Consider the following 20,435-nt stretch of genomic DNA (forward strand, 5'->3'; position numbering starts at 1 on the left):
ATTGATTGATTTAAAATATGTAAGCAAACAAACACTAAAACAAATCTATGGTGTTAGCAGTCAGGCTGGTGGCTGCCCTCAAAGGACTGTAGTGACAGGAAGAGGCAGGAAGGAAGGGGCTTCTGTGATACGAGTCCTGCTCTATTTCTGATCTGGGTACTAGTTGCATGGTTGTGCTCCTTTTGCAAATATTCATTAAGATGTACACAGGGACTTCCCTGGTGGCGCAGTGGTTGAGAGTCCGCCTGCCGATGCAGGGGACATGGGTTCGTGCCCTGGTCCGGGAAGATCCCACGTGCCGTGGAGCGGCTGGGCCCGTGAGCCATGGCCGCTGAGCCTGCGCGTCAGGAGCCTGTGCTCCGCAACGGGAGAGGCTACAACAGTGACAGGCCCGTGTACCAAAAAAAAAAAAAAAAAAAAAAAAAAAAAAAAAAGATGTACACACGTGTTTTGTATTGTGTAGTTAGTTTCCTCTGTGTGTACTTACATTCCTGAAATTTACACAAAAATCAGAATTTTATTTGTTTTCAAATCTGTGTTCTGTTGTCCTATAGAGAAACAGGTAATTTTAACTCCATGTATTGCTTCCTCTGGGAAGGCAGCTGTATTTCAAAATTAACAAGAAAATTAGTTGCAGCATCACTATGGCCATCACTTAGTTCAATTCAATTCAACGGAATAAACATTGATTGTGAAGCTTAAGCCCTGTGTCAGCACAATGGAAGCAAAAAGATGAAAGAGGCCTCCTTGGTGGCTTTTCAGACCTCAGTGTGCACCTGACTCATCTGGGGAAATGGTAAGGTGTGCTGATTCCTGGGTTCCACCTCCAGAAATTCTGATTTTGTAGGTCTGGGGCAAAGCCTAGCATACAACTTTTAAAATTAAGCACCATGAGTAGAATTGATGCAACACATCTTTGGATTATATCTTTGGAAAAACTAGCAGGGACTAATTATCTAGTGGCAAAGAAATCTATGAATTAAAGAAAAACTAAAACAAGGTACAAAGTATTGATGTAATAGAGCAATTAATAATGTTATCAGATGGAGGAATTACAGTTTCTTGAAAGAAATGGGCTTGAGTTGAGTTTGACCTTGAAACTATAGGGCTTTCATAGAAAAGGTTATAGATTTGTTCAAGAAAAATATCCTGAGTGCCTACTGTGTGCCAGACACTGTTTTCAGTACCGGGGCGACAGTGAACAGCATAGACCCATATCTCTGCCCCATGGAGCTTATGCTGTAGTGAAAGCAGAGTCTTTCCACAGGCAAGGGGCGGCGTCCACAGGGGAGTACCAAGAAATAAACCAAGAAAGGCAGAAAGGAATGGAGTTGCAGAAGTTTTTTTGCATCTAGCAATATTTTTGTATTTTAAATGAATATAGTTTCTTTCATTCCTTGGGCTTTATAACCTGCAGCTTTCCAAACTGTTTCCTCGTCAACCTCTTTACTTTGTGAATGTTCAGCCACGTGAGCATTTTTAGCATCTCATTTTCTAATGTCTATTAACCATCGAATATCTGTATTTCAGGTGATAACCCCCATCCCCATCCTTCTGACTAGCTACTTCTCTAGACAATTCTTTGTTATGTGGAATTTTGGAGGAAGCCTTTTGCTGAGTGATATAGGTTAATTAGAAGTTAATTAGAAGTCATCTGAAAAAGCCACGAGCTTACAGTTCATGGTAGTGAAACGTTCTTCAGGGTCATTTGCACAGATATTTCATTAATAGTAGTAACAATGCACCTGATACTTTTCCAAAGTTTGATGGAGAAGAAAATAGTTCTTTATATTTAATCTTCCATTCAGGTTTCTTTCTCTCCAAATGACAGGGAAATTTATTTCTCTTTTTCTCTTTTCTTTTAAAAATGTTATTGCAGTAAGAACATTCAACATCAGATATACCCTCTTATCAGATTTTGAAGTGTACAATATTGTTATCTACAGGCACAGTGTTGCACAGCAGATCTCTAGAAATTATTTCTCTTCCGTGACTGACGTTTTATACCTGTTGATTCGCAGCTCCCCATCTCCCCTTCCCCACAGTCCCTAGTAACCATGATTCTATTCTTTGCTTCAATGAGTTTGACTATTTTAAGTACTTCATCTGAGTGGAATCATGCAGTATTTGTCCTCTGTGACTGACTTATTTCACTTAATAGTGTTATCAAAGCTCATCCATGTTGTCACATATTCTAGGAGTTCCTTCTTTTTTAAAGCTGAGTAAAATCCCATTGTGTATATATACCACATTTTCTTTATCATCCACCGATGGACAGTTACACTGTTTCCACATCTTAGCTACCATGAATAGTGCTACAATGAACATGGGAAGGATAGTATCTCTTTGAGATTCTGATTTCAATTCTTTGGATAAACACCCAGAAGTGGGATTGCCGGATCATATGGTAATTTTATTTTTAATTTTTTGAGGAACCTCCATATTATTTTCCATACAGGCTACACCATTTAAAATTTCTGCCAACAGTGTTCAAGGATTTCAGTTTCTTCAACTCTTTGCCAATACTTGTTGTCTTTTGTTTTTGTTTGCTTTTGTTTTTTGCTTTTTGTCTTTGTTTTTGATAATAGCCATCCTGACAAATGTAAGGTGATATCCCATTGTGGAGGGGTATTTCTAAGTCAATAAGGATAAGTTTTCTTAAGCAAGAAAGTAATTCCTACTTATGAATCTACTGTACTAACATTCTAACATGTTTATAAATATGAAGTGGAAAGTCAAGAGAGTTAAAGGGACTCTGCAGTCTGTCTGACTAAAATTTGAATTGCCGCTCTGTCCCCTACTAGCTGTGTGATCTTGGGAATGTCATGTAACCTCTCGCTGGCTCAGCTTCCTTTTCTGTGAAATGGGGCTGTAAACAATCTTGTGAGGGTAACTACTCATTTTGAAAATTGGTTAATAAAGGGAAAGAATAAAGCATTTATCTTATTTTACTTTTAGGGTATTTCAGGGTAGGCAAACAACTGATGACAGAAAGTTATTTTTTATATTATAGCTAATAAAGGTGGAAGAAATGACAGAATTAGCAAATCACCATTTGTTACCCTGGTGAAATTATGGCTCCAGGCAACAATCCTCAGTGGCCACCAAACTATTAGGTAAAATGTTGATGGGAATTTTATAATGGATGGATCAGACTGACACCCCCTCAACCCACTGGTCAATCTTAGTAGCCCCCAGAGCGGGGCAAGCACCCCTGATAGGATGAAAGTACAGAACAGCACTCTTTAGCATTTGGCACTGCTTGCCAAAATTTAAACCTGATGTGAATCAGTCCCCTACCAACCAGGTTTTAAAAATGTGGGGAACAGAGGAACATGTTAAATGACACCAGGGGTTACAATTAGCCAAGTACCTAATTAAGGAAGACCTCTAGGAAAGATTACTCAGTTTCTACCACAAATAAACAGCATTAAAAATAGACAAAAAGTGGGGGAACTCCCTTAAGGGAGCCATCAACCATATGCAATATGTGGATATTTTTATGATCCAATTCAGACTATTCAGTCATAAAAAGACATTTTATGAGACAACTAGGGAAAATTGAAGACTGACTGAGAACAAGATGATATTGAAGAGTTATTTGTAATTTTGTTAGGTGTGGTAATGATATTGAAGTTTAAGTTTTAAAAAGTCCTCACCCATTAGAGAATTTTGAGGTGAAATAACATGCTGTCTGGAAGTTGTTTTGAAAAAACTCCAGCAAAAACTTTGTGTGTGTGTGCGTGTGTGTGTGTGTGTGTGTGTCTGTCTGTCTCTATCTGCGTGTGTTGGAGGAGACAGAAAGGTGAAAGAGAAGGACAGAATGTTGATAATTTTTAGAGCCGGGTGATGATAAGAGGGGATTCACCATATTATTCTATTTTGTGTGTTTGAAATTTTCCACAAGGAAAAACATGTTTTTATGCCAAAGCAAACAGATATTACAAATCAAATCTGTATGTAAAATTTCTGTAAAGTTTCAAAACAAAACAAAACACCTCAAACAAAGTTTCAAGCTTTCAGTGGTTTCTTCTCACGCCCCAGACAACCGGGGGCTCACAGTGGTGGTTGTCCACTGCCATTGGGGGTGGTTGGAAGGTCTGAGAAGCCCTAAAAGCATCAGTGGGAACTTTACAATTTATGGGTCAAGCTCTGAAAAGCAGATGAACTAACGTAGTGTTTGTTTGTTTGTTTGTTTGTTTTTTGCTGTACGCGGGCCTCTCACTGTTGTGGCCTCTCCCGTTGTGGAGCACAGGCTCCGGACATGCAGGCTCAGTGGCCATGGCTCACGGGCCCAGCTGCTCCACAGCATGTGGGATCTTCCCGGACCAGGACGCGAACCCGTGTCCCCTACATCGGCAGGCGGACTCTCAACCACTGTGCCACCAGGGAAGCCCTAATGTAGTGTTTTTCAAGCTACTCCTCATGACCTTTATTGAGACACAAAGTAAATTTAGTGTGTCCACCACTTTAAAAAAAGAAACAGAATAGACAGAATAATTGTCTGGCTGCATCTCCCGTAATAGTAAGTTACTCATATCAGTTCTTCACCACTGATGGTGCTTCTCAGTTTTTTTTTTTCATTAAAATACATTTGGCATATACCATTATGTAAATTTAACGTATACAACATGTTAATTTGATACTTTTATATATTGTAATATGAGTGCCACTGTAGTGATAATTAGCACCTGTCTCATGTTACATACTTGTCATTTCTTTTTAGTGGTTGGAATAATTGTTCTAGTCTCAGCAAGTTTGCTGATTATACGACAATATTGCCTGTACTCACCATGCTGTGGATTAAATCTCTAGGGCTTATTTACTACAGGTTGCAAGTTTGTTCCCTTAAACAACATCTGTCCTATCCTCCCACCTCCATCCCCTGGTACCACCATTTACTCTGGTTTTTACAAGTTTGGCTTTTTAGATTCCATGTATGAGTGAGATCATACAGTATTTATCTTTCTCTATCTGACTCCTCTCACTTAGCATAATGTCCTCAAGGTCCGTTCATGTTGTTGAAAATGGCAAGATGTCCTTCTGAATGTGCTTGTGAATAGGCAGGGGATCTGGTTAAAAGGCAGATTTTGACTCAGCAGGTCTGGGTACGCCTGAGATTCTGCATGTCTAATGAGCTCCCAGGCGACATGGATGCTGCTGGTCTGAATCATACTGTGATGAGCAAGTGCTTACAGCTCACACACGTGATCTCATTCATATTCTCCCTCTCTCTCTATCTCTCTCTCTCAGATTAAATTTAGGGTGTGATGAAACAAAAGTTTCCCAAATCAAAGGGAAATCTATCTGCCTTCATCGATTATTTCCATAGATCACTTGCTCCCTTATCAGTTCCAAATAAAGCCCTATTAAAAACTGTGACTGAGGGCTTCCCTGGTGGCGCAGTGGTTGAGAGTCCACCTGCCGATGCAGGGGACATGGGTTCGTGCCCCGGTCCGGGAAGATCCCACATGCCGCGGAGCGGCTGGGCCCGTGAGCCATGGTCGCTGAGCCTGCGCGTCCGGAGCCTGTGCTCCACAACGGGAGAGGCCACAACAGTGAGAGGCCCGCGTACCGCAAAAAAAAATAATAAAATAAAAAAATTTAAAAATTGTGACTGATATCCAATCAGCATATGCAGGACAGCTGGCTGCACCGTAAGGAGGCTGAGAAGAACTATTGTTTGGGTGGTTTACATGGGAATGAAGGTGAACTCGAACGAGAAAAGTGAGAGACCTTGGAGCAGTGCTCATGGGAGGCTGGAGCTCCTGGCTGTTTGTGGTGCTGTGTGTTGGATGGAAGCCTGGGCTGTGGAGTCTGGGCCACGCCAAACCCTGCGCACGAAGGTGAAAAGACATATAGCCTCTGCCCTCAGGGAGCTCACAGTCTGGGGGTGGACCACACAGTCCTGCCAACATTACAACAATGGCAGGAGTTACAGATACAAGTGGGAGGGAGGGAGCAAAGAAAGAAAACTAGTTCTGCCTGGGAAGTTCAGGAAGGTGTCACTGACCATGGAGCTGAGCGTCGAGGTTGAATAGAAGTTTGTTAGAGAGAGAAACAGGTAAGGGGCAGTCCAGGCAGCAACCTGCATGTGCTTCGCTTGGTGTGACTATGTCGCCCTTTCTTGTGTCTAATCTGCAGTTTTCTAGGCCACAACCTGAAGACAGTCGCCCTGGGGCTTGGGTAGCTCAGCCAGTGGGCATGTCAGAGGCCAATGATATCTCCCCTATAAGACCTAACACCTGCCGTTCTGGCAGCTGTCACCACACGGTGACCGATGAGCCAGCCTGCAGGACTACGTGGCATCTGTTTCCTTCCTACCTTTTCCAAAATGCCCCCGCAGGCCCTCCACCCTGCCTTGTCTCCCTGTGCAGATCTCAGTTTCTACTCCGCTTGGAGGGCCAAGGCCGTCTGAAGCGTCTTCCTTTTTCTCTCTCCCTCAAAAAATCACCCATTTTCTCCCTGGGAGTGTCTTTCTTTGTGCTGCAGCAGAGGAATCTTCAAGGCTGCCTGACCACCTGAGCCCTGGACCCCACCTGCCCTCCGCGCCCCCTGCCCCTCCAGCACCCCTCTCTGCCTCGCACAGACACGTCCACGCTGCTCGGAGCAAAGGCCCTAAACCCCGTTATTTTCTCAGGCTCCCAGAGGATGTGGGTGGGGCCTTGCTAGTGACGAGTTCCCCATCCCCACACCGCTCCCCTTGCGCCAGCTCAACGTCTGCAATATGCCGATGACGGGAGGAAGCCGGGAATCTGCCACAGCCCCCGCCTTCTCTTCACCTCTAAAGCCACCTCCCCTGTTTCCTCGTCTCACCCTCTGGCCTCCCCTGGACCCCGGCTCCCCGCTGTGGTTGCTCTCCTTCAAGGGTGCCACTCCCACTCGGCTTCAGGGGTGCTGTGTCCTCCTCAGCACCTCAGTCCGGATCAGGTCCCACCATACTTCTTCCCCCCAGCACAACTACAACCAGTCAGAAACCTCTAAACAAGACAGGACGAAGATCTGGGGTAAACAAACTGAAGGAATCACCTGAAACCAAATGATCTGCCCAACTCTGTAGGACTTCCTCGTAGACTTTTAGCTTGAGGATGCCTCTGTGCTAGTTCTGTGTGCAGAGGGTATTTTCCTCTCTCTAGAAGCTTCTTCAGGTCCTTCTTAAACTCCTCTTAAAGTCCAGACTCCAGGAAGTGAGACCCACAGAGGTCTAGGAGTTCTCTCTCCTGCCTGCCTTCTGATCTTCAGTGTCCTCCCTCGACACCCAGCCTTCCTGACACTGCACCATCCATCCCATTCATGAAGCATGGGGAGTCCCCTCACCCATGGCCGGAAAAGGCCAAGCCCTTCCCAATACAAGGTAACAAACCCAACCTCGGTAAGAGACGCAGGCATAGCAACACAGGTGTAGTATCGTTACAGAATCACCATTGAAGACTACCACTGACCACGGACTCACCCGATTTACTGGTTTCCTTGGTTTTCCTTGTCCGGTTCACTGAAACATTGGACACCGCTGCTCCCACTGACATTCTTTCATCTCTCAGCATCTGTGATGCTCTTCTCTGCCAGTTTTCCTCTAACTCTCAGACCACATTCTGCTCTTGCCACCTGTACTTCCTCCTCTCACCCACCAGCATCGCCCATGGTTGTGTCCTTGGCTCACTTTATCCTTCCAGTTGCTCTCAGCCGAGTAGGCGCTCGTCCCCAGGATGCCCTAAATGACGCCAGGACACTAGAAGCACTGACTCTTCTCTCTGCACATGCAGCTCCTCCTCCCAGCACATCATCCCCCTGTGGAAAGCTCACCCCTCAGACACCTCAAATACCACCTTAAAACAGGGATCCTGTCTCCGTCCACCTCTCTCCACTCTAATGTCATTCCTTCTTTTAAATCCACAATGCATTTTCAACACTTTGTTTAAACAGCTCATATGTTCCAAGGCCTTATATCCTCACAGCACATCTGTTAACTGGATATTATTATCCCCACTCTACAGTGGAGACCGGGCCTCCCTGAGACCCGACCACCTACTAAGGGTCACGTGATTTGTATGTGATGGGCCTGGGACTCTGCATATAGGGCAACCACACGGCTTAGTTTGTGCCTTCTTGGGAGCACCTGTCTGAGAGCATCTTCTGCTATAGTTATTTTTATAATTATTTAATTCCTGTGTATGCAAGACCTTGAAGAGCTTTTTTAATTTTTCCTTTCAGCTCCTGGCACCAAGTTTATAATTTGGAACTTTGGAAAGAGTCTCAATTTCAAATATTTTATCTCACTGTACAAATAAGGACTCTTGACCCAATTTGGGGCTTGTAAAGCATGGTCAGTGTCTACAAACGCCTTGAACATTGCAGGAAATCAATAAATATCTGTAAAGCTGAATTGAATAATGTGAATAAACAAGCCAGGCTTGTTTTCAGATTTGAGAGAGAGGGTAAATGATCCCAATCCAAATATGATGCTTTATTAAAACAACAACATAAATTGCAAGTGGTCACTAATTACTAGCACCTGTATGTTTTGAAGTCCTGATGTAACACAGAAGAAAGAACAGCTTTCTGCATCATTTCACTTCCAACATCAGAAAAGACAGGGAAAAGCTGACCATGGTCTAACTTCCTCTGTGTCTGTGGCTTGGTTCTTACTATAAAATTATTGTTCCCATATAACTTCCCCTCTGTTTAACTCTCATCCTTTAATTTCAGGGTGAGTATATCTGCTAACTTGTAATAAATGCTAGTTATTTTCTATTCACCACTCTAAGATGCTCCTTTAAAACTGCTTCTTGGGGCTTCCCTGGTGGCGCAGTGGTTGGGAGTCCATCTGCCGATGCAGGGGACACGGGTTCGTGCCCCTGTCTGGGAAGATCCCACATGCTGCGGAGCAGCTGGGCCCGTGAGCCATGGCCGCTGAGCCTGTGCGTCTGGAGTCTGTGCTCCGCAATGGGAGAGGCCACAGCAGTGAGAGGCCCGCGTACCACAAAGGAAAAAAAAACACAAAAAACCCCTGCTTCTTATGGGAAGTACACCTTTTCCCTCAAACCTGCTTCTTATGGGAAGTATGCCTTTTTCTAGGCATTTCTAGAAATTGAAACTTAGAGGTATGAACTTATTTCTTCCCTCAATTTTACCACTGATTACCTTTTATACGCCTTCTTTCCGGACAGCATACAGACAAGCTGTGTTCTCATTAGTAGCATTTCTCAAATCACATGCTTGGATGATGAAGGGTTAATCTCATCAGTAGAATGTGAATTCTTAGTCATTGGAGACAGACAGGGTGTGCTGTCTTTATCATGACCTTTTCTCCTAGACCTTGGGCCTAGTTCATTTCAGAGTTCGGAGTTCAACTTCTGCCTTTAAATCTCAACATGGAGCTGCTATCTTCAAATGCCAAAATGCAAGAGACTGTTGGTGTGGAAGGATCCTTGTCATCTATTTGTAAATAATTGCAGGGTTTTCTTCTAACCCTTCCACTCGACTGGCCTTTTAAATTGTAGCATCCTATATTTCCCCCTTTGAAAGGAGATCAGTTTTTGTCCTAATAGACAAATGGGAGAACAGTTCTCAGAAGGTCTGACAACGCAGCAATAGATAAATTAAATTGCCCTACGTGTTGTCATTCAGCAAAGCCGTTTACAGACAGAGATATTCTGAAGCCATTAAAAAATGCTATTCATCTAGAACTTGCCATCTGCCTTCAGTTTCTGGATCCGTCCATCGTGTTAGCTAAGAGATTAGTCTCAGCGGCCAATTTCCCTCTCGTTCTCCCGTGACACTGTGGGAGCCTCTTATGGGAAGAAGGCAATTTATTTTAGCTGAAGGACCACATGGCTAACTATACACAGCAATTATACAAAGCAAATGTATCAACTTCTGCCACAGGAGGCAGGAGTTCCCTTTCTGGTCATTAATAATGAACACGCTTCAGTAAGTAGGAAAATATTTACCAAATAAAATGGCCTATTATAGATGGTGCCCCAGGCCACAGAGAACCCGCGTGGCCATTGAGGAAAGTGTGAAGCCAACCAGAAGAAGCAGCCCGGTTATTGTGCTGGGTTGTCCTGGAAGCATCTCGGAACCGGCAGAAGGTGTGACCCGTTGGCTCTCTGCGCAGAAATGTCTGATCCGAAAAAAGAAGTGGCCTGGTCTTTTCTATATTGCAATTCCACTGCTTCCTTTCCTGGCAGCTGCATAATTGGGAATGCCGCGAAATCAAAACTAGGAGGAAGGAAATTAGAGCCGGGAAGTGTCAAGTTGATCTACTGCAGCGCTGGGGGGCGGGAGTGCCGGGCAAATCCAACTTTCTCCCCGAGCCCCTGAGCCCCGCTTCACCCGCCATTGAAAACTCTTGCTTCGCACACTCCTGAAGCTCTCCGGAGACTCCTGCTTGCTTAGACTGTGACTTGGCCTACATTCACTCAGTCCAAGGACTCTTTTGCAGCCATTTTAATGAACAAAACCCCTGAAAAGGTGCTGACATTTTAATGCCTCCTATTGATACGTTACATTGAGACAACAAGCTTTGTACTGCATTCAAAGCCCTTCTGCAAATCCAAATGCTTCGAGGTCTCAGCCACCTCACTCACACATGGGGTGTAATTTAAAGAGACGTGGAACACATGCACTTACACGCTGTTTTCAGTATTGAAGACAGCAGGCCATTGCGTAATTAATTTTCAACACCCTTAGGAGGTAGGTGCGTATTGCCCTTGCTTCACAGATGGGTGACTTCAGGCAGTGGGATGAGAAAGTCCAAAGCCTCAGGGCAGAGATTGGGCCTTTGATGAAATCTGCAAAGGGTGGAATGGCGACACAGTAATGATAAAAAATAATAATAAATAAAAAGCCATTAATAATAGTGTGATGAAACCTGTGGCTTCTCAGCCGGTTCAACATGTAACTTCGCTCTGGTGCTTTACCAAACTCCATGAAAATTTGGTCTATTGGATCACAGTTTTGTGAATTGAATGCATGCACGCCCCCCTTCCAATAAACCACAAAGGATGGGATGACGGGAAACAACTTGGCAACTGTACACTGTTTTTGGACTTCAAAGCACTTTAAAAACTTTCAAAATGTTATTAAGTTTTAAAAAATGTAGCCATGAAACACATATTCATTGAGAGGCAATTGCATGCCAAGTACTGAGCAGGGTGCTTACTGTCTTTCCTCCTGGACTTGCTGTCCAATAGGAAATAAAAAGATGAAGGCAATCACCATTCAGAGTGATCAATGCAAATCAGGGATGCAGACAGTGTGTCATGGGAGTGGACTCACATAAGGGGCCCCCAATCCAGTTCTGGGGAGTAGGGAAGGCTTCCCAGAGAAATCATATCAAACCATATCTAAACTGATAGCTTAAGGACCAGCAGAAGTCAAACAGGGGAGGGAATGGGACTTAGCCACGGCATATTGGGCATAGTGTTTGCTGTTTTAAAACTGCAGAATGAACATGGAATGTTGGTAAGACCAAGCAGCTCAGTTGGGTTAAACCAAGTATGTTCTGGAAAAAGGCACCCTCTCCTCCTTCTACACCTTTAGAAGTCAGGTCTCCTTCTAAAGGAGGTGGTGCAAGCAAGTGATTTGGGAAATGCTATTGTTGGAGACTTCTCTATGTGCTGTCGGGAAAGAAGGCATATAAAAGGCAATCGCTGTTAAAATTGAGGGAAGAAATAAGTTTATACCTTTAATTTTCAATTTCTAGAAATGTCTAGAGAAAGGCATACTTCCCAGCAGAGGCAGGTTAGAGGAACCTCCTAGAGGGGTGAAGAGTTCCCTTGGAAGTCATGGGAAACTTAACTGATCATAAAGAGAGGAGGGGAAAAGAAAAAGGAAGAAAGGAAGGAAGGAAGGGAAGAAGGAAAGAAAGAAAGAAAAAAGAATTGGCAACTCAGTTCATATGTAATGAGAATAATTAACTTGTAAGAGAATTTGAGAAAAAGATTTCTGAAAGAAACAAGTAAAAATTGACGCTAACATGGATTTTCATACTTATGCATTATTCATTACTTTAACTGTCTTTTTAGTTTATAAGGTTGTAGTTCATGGAAAAAACTTAGTTGTCTTCAATAAAAACAAGTATTCTTTCTCTTAGTAACACACAAGCAACATCAGACACAAGGAATTGAAAGTGGCATTTTTATTTTCATTTGGGCAACTTTTGGGGAGAGATGGCAAAGTAGATACAACAAAATTATGATATCCTCTCATCATGAACCTAATGAAATGGGATGAACAATAAATAAATAAAACCGATGAATGATATAAGAGCAGTGCTCTGACACTGGAAAGTATCTCAAAATGGAAGACTCAGGAAATTGATGCCTGGCCCAATATAAAACTCCCCCAGAGAGATTTCTGTGCAGACGAGGCACAGACAAAATTCAGAAAAATCTCATTAATCTTGCTCACCCCCATCCTCCTTCCATTTTGGGAGTGGGATATGCCACCGGGGGTGAAGATGAAGCATGCCTTTCCCGAGAAGTTCTTCCCTGACACCCTGGATAAATCATACCCAACACTGAAGAAGAAACCATGTCTCACTGCTTTCTTTTTCACTGACTGGAAGGAAAGCAGGGGAAATTCTGTGGAAAAATCTCCAAAAGTTAAAATTTTCCAACCACAGGTAAGGCTTTCAGCAGAACAGGAAGAGAAAAGAAACAAAACAAAAGCCACTGAAGATGGTGATGGTCCAAGGGAATGCATAGGAAGCCCTCAGGGTGGAATAAGGGCCCATCATTTCCAAATCCCTTACTTTTATTTTATTCCACTCAAGCTGAGTGCATTCACAGCTGGGGAGACGCAGGTGAGCCAGGAGAATTTTTTTAAACTAGGGAAGATTGTCTCCAACAGAAAAAATGACTTGGTGGCACAGCTTGAATTGGGGGAATAATTCAAAATTTGAGGGCCCCTCTCTAGGGGGAACTCTTAACACAATTCCAGAGAAGAGAGCTGAACCAGAGATCAAATTCACCAACCACAATTAAACACAATCCTAGATTTATTCCTTTTCCTTGCCCCAGTAAGAGAAAAGCAGAAGGTGGAAGACAAACTAACAGAACACACACAGAGGTAAGAGATGGGGAAGGTGTCAGGAGAAAATCCATATACAATATATACATACATATGTAATATATATATAATACACATATGTATTATATACACACATACATATATATACAATACATAGATGTGTGTATGTATATATATATGTAATACATGTATAATACATTTTATTTGAGCAAGTAAAAGATCTGGATAGAGCTATATCCATCAAATAAGGATAAGATAAAAAGAAATGACACTACAACTATGCAATGACTACAGCAAAAAAGGGAAGGAATTAGCATAGCTTTGAAAGGCAAATGGAGAAATCATTCTTGAGGAAGACAATAGAGGGAACAGGAATACTATCTGTTACTAATGTTTTATACTCTCAAAGTACTGGAAGAGGACAGGAAATCGATAAAACAAGAGATCTAAGTTAGATCTGGATCTTTCTTGACTTAGAGAGGAACATTCCTTTTAACAGTTACATGGGATGTCACCTTCCCATCAATGCTTATTTATGCAGTTCCCACATTTTTTGTTATTAAAAGACAGCATGCTGACTGCCTTATTTAAAGGTCTCTGCATGACAAAAGCATTATAAACAAAGATAAAACAAGTAACAGATTTTGAGAATACATGCAACATATATAAACTGACAAAGAAATTTTATTCAGACTACATAAAGAACTCTGACAAATCATTAAGAAAAATATAATCCATCTAATAGGAGAATAGGCAAAGGGTGTGTGGAGAGGCAGGGAAATCTAGAAGCGGGAAAGGCAAATGTCCAGTGAATAGATGAAATGATAATCAACCTCACTAATAACAAAAATGCAAATTTAAACAACGGGGTTTGCATTCTGCTTCTGGAAAATATAAAGCGCTTCTAGAAGTGCTTTTCTCTAGTCTTCCTGCTAAGTACAGATAAGAACCCTGGGTATTACATATAAAATGATATAAGAAGACTCTGAAAGGTAGCCAGAAGAAGGGAGACCAGATAGGGACCCTGGAACCCGAGAACCAACAGGGCATTGAGTCCCCTGGGTTTTCTTTTTGCCTCGTACATCCCAGACTGGGGGCTGGAGAAGTGAGCACCCAGGAAGTACCAACAGGCACAGACCAAAAAAAAAGCCCAAGAAGAGCCTGCTCTCTCAGGTCAGAAGCCAGGAAAGGGGCAGCCTGGAGAGACAGAACACTTTTAGACAGTACCTGCTCTACTCCAGCTGGATCCCACAGGCAACACTGTGGCCCTGCCCTCACACCGCCAGCAAAGGCTGAGCGGGGAGCTTAAGCTTCCACTCTAGATGAGGTATAATGAGCACCCCTCTGCACCCCACAGCTCCTCCCCAAGTTTGGGTGGTGTCAGAAAAGGAAGTGAGGAGTCAGGCTTTCATCCCCACCTGGTGATGATGGGATGCCCACCTCCCCATCATTGGGACACTTGGGGATCCTGAACTTCCACCCTGAGATGAGGACTCATATCGAGAATATATAGAGAACACTCAAATCTCAACAGTAAAAAAACAGTCCAACTAGAAAATGTGCAAAAGATATGAACAGACACTTCACTGAAGTGGATATACAGATGGAAAATAAGCACACATTTAACATACCTGGCTTCAGAGAAATGCACATTAAGACCACAAAGCAATATTCCTACACACCAATTAGAAAAGCTAAAATAATACTTAGTGACAACACCAGGTAGTGAGAATGTGGAGGAATGGATCTGTCTGATATTGCTGGAGGGAATGTAAAATGGTACAACCACTCTGGAAATGAGTTTGGCAGTTTCTTAAAAAGCTGAACACTTACCATATGACCCAGCAATTGCACTCTGGGCATTGATCCCAGAGGAGTGAAAACTTGTGTCCACCCAGAAACCTGTAAGTGGTGTTAAAAGGCAGCTTTACGGGTGATAGCCCCAAACTGGAAGCAACCAAAATGTCCTATGGCAGATGAATGAGTAAACAAACTGAGGGAATCCTCATCATGGAATACCACTCAGCAATAAAAAGGAACAAATAACTGATAAAAGCAATAACTTGAATGGATCTCAAGGGCTTTATGTTGACTGAAAAAAGCCAATCTCTAAAGGTCATATACTGCATGATTGCATTTATATCACATTTTCAAAATGACACATAATGACAGAGGTAGAGAACAGATTAGGAGGTGTCAGGGGTTAGGGCAGCAGTACCTTGGTTGTGGTATTGGTTACATGAATCCATACATGTGGTAAGTGACACGGACTATACACACTTTATATCAATGTCAATTTCTAGGTCTGATATGGTACTGTACTTACATGAGACATTGGGAGACACTGGGTAAAGGGTACACAAACCTCTCTGAACTACCTTTGCAACTTGCTGCGAATCTACAATTACTCCAAAAGAAAAAGGAAAGAAACCCCTATGGGGTGCAATTTTTTGATCAGATTGGAAAACACTTTAAAATTTGATAAAATTAACTTTTGGTAGAGGGCTACAGAAGAGGGACAGTCATTCTGAAGGGTAGCTGATAGCATCTATGATGGCTAAATATATGAACAATTTTCCAAGAGATTCTGGGTGTTTCCTCTAAAGAAACACCCATGTGCAAAGGAGAGAGACATTCAAGGATTCACTGCAGTATTGCTTGGATGAGTGAAAAATGAGGACAGACTAAATGTCCATCAAAAGTGGAATAATAAGTAAATATGGTAAAGTCATATAAACAAAACAAACCAGTTAAAAGGAATTATTACATTCATATGTAGCAGTGTGATGAGATATCAAAAACATAGTGTTTTATGAAAAAGCCAATTACGGAAGACACATATGGGAGAATACCATTTTTAAAGCTAACACATAAAACAATACTATATATTTTCTTTAGGCAAATATATATGAATATAAAGATATTAAAAGCAAAGGTAGGGCTTCCCTGGTGGCGCAGTGGTTAAGAATCTGCCTGCCAACACAGGGGACACGGGTTCGAGCCCTGGTCAGGAAGATGTCACATGCCACGGAGCAACTAAGCCTGTGCGCCACAACTACTGAGCCTGCGCTCTAGAGCCCGCGAGCCACAACTACTGAGCCCACGTGCCACAACTACTGAAGCCCGCACGCTTAGAGCCGGTGCTCCACAACAAGAGAAAACGCTGCAATGAGAAGCCCCGCGCACCGCAACGAAGAGTAGCCCACACACGCCGCAACTAGAGAAAGCCCATGCGCAGCAACAGAGACCCAATACAGCCAAAAATAAATAAATTAAATAAATAAATTTAAAAAAAAGCAAAGGTATAAAATACTTCTCACAGAATCCTAATCATGCTCACATCTGGTAAGAAGAGGGGAACGTAAGGAGAATATACTCACCAAGAATCACTAGGGTGATTAAAATGAATATGACTTGCAGTCATTTCTTATACAGTTTGTTTTATTCTTTCATTGTACAAGTAACTCACCCCCAAATAGTGACTACTAACATCTTGATTTTTTTTTTACTTTTTCCTGTGCATACTTTAACCTAGTTGTAATACTGTATGCGTGTGTGTATAATTTTGAATGCAGAGCTTTTAGAAACCCAACAGAAGCACTGTTCCCTGGTATAAACACTGCAAAGTTTATGCAAAAACAATACCTACCATTTATTGAGCACCAAATGATTTGCCAAGTCAGTGCCCTATGTGTATCATACACATTACTCCTAAATCTCACCCCAATCCTATAAATTTGTATTCTCTCCATTTCCTATGGCTAAACGGACAATAAATCTGAGGCTAGAAGAGGTTAAGCAATATGCCCGAGGTCACAAATGTGGCCAGAGTCTGGACTCATACCAGCTGAGGTGTCTCTATAGCTCATGCGACTATGCAGAGTCTAACAGTCTTCATCCTATGGGGTTAGTTTGACAAACATTAAAGCTGGAACACTTCCACATAGCCAACTGCGGAAATTCCCATGATTCTCTGCCAATATGAGAGATGGACCAAGGAAGTAAACAGCAGGGCTGCCTTTCCTCAGAAGGGAAAGGGGGAATATTACAGCAAACTTTTCCCTCAAGTAGCCAAAGCTTGGTAAATATCATTCTTCCAAAGCTCCCATTACGCCACTGCTTATCTCAGGAGAGAGTTGAAGGAAGTAATAGATGAGTCCTGACAACAGCCAACATCCAAGAGAGAATGTCAGTAGCCTCCACGGATAGACAGCCCTCAGAGATGTTAGGTGGATAGTCTTGTATTGCCTTTCAGGCCCTTGGTCTAACAACAAGAGCAACAGCTAATACTTCCATAGTACTTACATGCATAAATGTGCCAAGTAGTATTTGAAGCACTGTTATATATAAACTCATTTAATTCTCCATGGTGTCAACTTACACATAATATTAAAAGGGATAGAATAAGGCAATAACATCATGTGTAGTATAGTACTGCTAGAAGCAAGAACTTGATCTCCAAATACCAGCATATTTTTTTAAAATTGGCCAAGTTCTCTTATCAGCACACAGGCTCCACTCAAAGCCCTACACAGCTGACGGTCATCCAAAGACCTGAAGGGGAGAAATGATGACACCAGGTTTCCTATGTGTGGCTGCAGTGACATCATCTCTGCCTGTGCTGAGAGTGGGCTGTGCTAAGTCTCCATCTGTGCAGGCCAAGTGGCAGCCATGATATTAATATTTATTGCCCCATTTAGCATTTGCAGCCTGGATGGCAATTCTGCACGATCTTTAACTGGGACACAGATAAATCGCTGATCTCAAGGCAGGGGTCAGTCCTGTAGTCCACGTGATGAGCTGGGCGGGAGGGGCGGGGGCGACTCCCAGTCTAATGCTGCACGTCTTATCTATTGTATTTATGATTTAATTCTACACAAGTGCTGACTATTAGCAATACGCTCCCTGCCCTGAAGAAATAATTATGCAAAAAAAGAAAGAAGGAGCAAGCAAAAGTACTCTTTGAGCCTCACCTGCCTTCTTGGAGGAAATAGAAATGTATTTTCTCCCCCTTGAGGATGATCTTCTGAGAAATAAAAATGCTCATTTCCAAATTGTAATTGACTATTATTAGCTCCACATATCCTTTGGAGATGTTAACTATCATGTGTTTTCTCTACTTAAGAAATAAGAGGATTAGTGGTTTGCCCTCTCTTGCACAATTAAAAGTCAGTTCTAGGAGGTCTTTGACCCCAAGACCAGACGGTTCAGTTAAAGTTAAGTGAAGGGTTGAGCAATGATCTAGCTTACTTGAGTGGTATATGGACAGCAAGTACAGGTCACAGGGACCAGAATTCCATCAGGACCAGAATTTCTTTGGAATCTCAATCTGTGGATATCTCCCCCAAATGCTCCAGAGGAGTGATTCACACTCCAGAAGGGCATGTCCCCCACAGAAAGCATATCAGAATTTCAGGGAAGGGGGAAAGTTTGAAAATGCAAGTTAATTTCATAATGCCATTTTATATATGAAAAAGAAAAGAAGATGCCTCTTGATTTCCTACATGAAGATAAGTAATCGAAATCAAAGTCTCTTTGAGGAGAGCAGGACATGGTTTCAAAACAGAGCTGTTGGTTTAGAAATATTGCTCTAATGTTTAAACTTTCAAGTCTAGATTGACGATGTTGTGTAGGAAGCTCAGAGATTAGGCATGCAGGCTTTGGAGCCAGACTGTCTGGGTTCAAATCCTGGTTCTACTGTCTGTGTGACATTGGCAAGTTGCCTTACACTTTCTAAACCTTCATTTCCTCACTTGTAAAGTGAAGATGTAGTAATGAGACCTCATTATCAGGTGTCTTGGGAATTAAATGGTATGATACATGCTAAGTATGCAGCAATGTTAGACACAGGAAACAGTCAATGATTGTAACTGTTATTACTAGGCATCATTTTTTGATTTCCCGTTTTTCTCTGGTCCTATTAAATCTTTTGAGGAAATTCAAGTTTTTGTCAAATGTTCAGGACTGTTCCAAACGCATTTTCTCTAGTTTTAAGAAATAAATAGGGATAGTGAAGTTCATCAGACATAGTTCTAGGGATACAATAATGTACTGTGTGTTTTGTGCACCTCTCCCTATTTATAATGAATAAACTTTTGAAACAAACAAAAATGTTCTGCTCACCCACCTTGGAGCAGACACTGTTGGTTGCTGACCCAAGATGTATTTTCCGATGCCTACACCCTTCTTAATGGAACCCCTGGCCATCTCCTATTTCCACATACTTCAGGGGAAACTAAATCTCATCCCCAGCTAAAGGGGATGGATCTTGGGTAGTTTAGGGCAACCATGGTGATGTGAGAGAAAAACACGAGTCTCTTCGTTAACTGTAAGCCCAGACTCCTTTTGTTCATGGAAAGATGCACGTACCACAGCAAACACCACACAGGGCCAAATGAAAGCCACTTCTTTTTAATTTCTATACCTTTCCTTCCTCTACTCCCACCCCCAAATTACTCTTTTTTCTCTCTGTTTCTCAGTTCCATTTGAATAAACACATAATTGCTTTCCATGAGGCAAAAACAAAATAAAATAAAATACACAGATATGCAGCATGCTGAGAAGTCATTGCGGATCTTCCACTTTCTTCACTCCTAAGAAAGACACATAAGAAAGGATGCCTTTTTTCCCCCTTGTCATTGTCTTGTTTGTATTTGACACCTGGAACTGCTGTTGCCACCTTAAAACCGTGAAGACAGCCCATAGGAGAGCAAAGCTGCTAGACTGAAAGGGGACATAGTGGAAGGATGTTAAGAACCTGGGCCCTTGATTCCATGCTGAGCCGCTGATTGTACCAATATGAAGCCCTTACTGCCACTGGACTTAGGAGAATTAATAGATTTCCTACTGTTTAACCGAGATTGAGCTGGTGTTTTCTATTCTTTATAGCCAAAAGTATACTAATACACGGCACATAAAATCCACATTAGAATGTCTTCATATAAACTAGAAGAAGTCAGAAGTGTCTCTCTTATGGTTCTAGTCACGCTTGCTTTCCCTCAACAACCCCTTTCATTCCCATCACCTCTACAGTAATCCTATCTACTCCAAAGAGGTCTGAACCCAAACATTCCTCCCCATCTCTGCTGCTGCCGCTCTAATCCAAGTCCCCATCATTGCTTTCCTGTTTGACAGCAGTAGCCTCATAGCTGAGTCACCTGCGTTCATGCTCACCCCACTTCTGCAATCGATTCTTTTTCAAAGTGAGATAAAATTCACCATTTTAACCATTTTAAGGTATACAATTCAGTGGTTTTTAGTATATTACCAATTGTGCAATCAATCCCCACTATCTACTTCTAGAACATCATCATCATCCCCAAAACCAAACCCCATACCCATTACACAGTCACTCCCCATTTCCTTTGCTCCCCAGCCCCTGGCAGCCACTCATACCATCT

The 20,435-nt window shown here is 42.4% G+C and overlaps 1 long non-coding RNA gene across 2 annotated transcripts in view; it reads right to left on the bottom strand.

Moving 5' to 3' along the window:
* LOC308626867 overlaps positions 1-20,435 on the bottom strand; it is a 228,055-nt gene that overhangs the window by 14,506 nt on the left and 193,114 nt on the right. The window lies entirely within an intron of this gene.

The sequence above is a fragment of the Mesoplodon bidens genome, assembly GCF_964165515.1.
Source record: "Mesoplodon bidens genome assembly, chromosome: 13".
NCBI classification, from domain to species: domain Eukaryota; kingdom Metazoa; phylum Chordata; class Mammalia; order Artiodactyla; family Ziphiidae; genus Mesoplodon; species Mesoplodon bidens.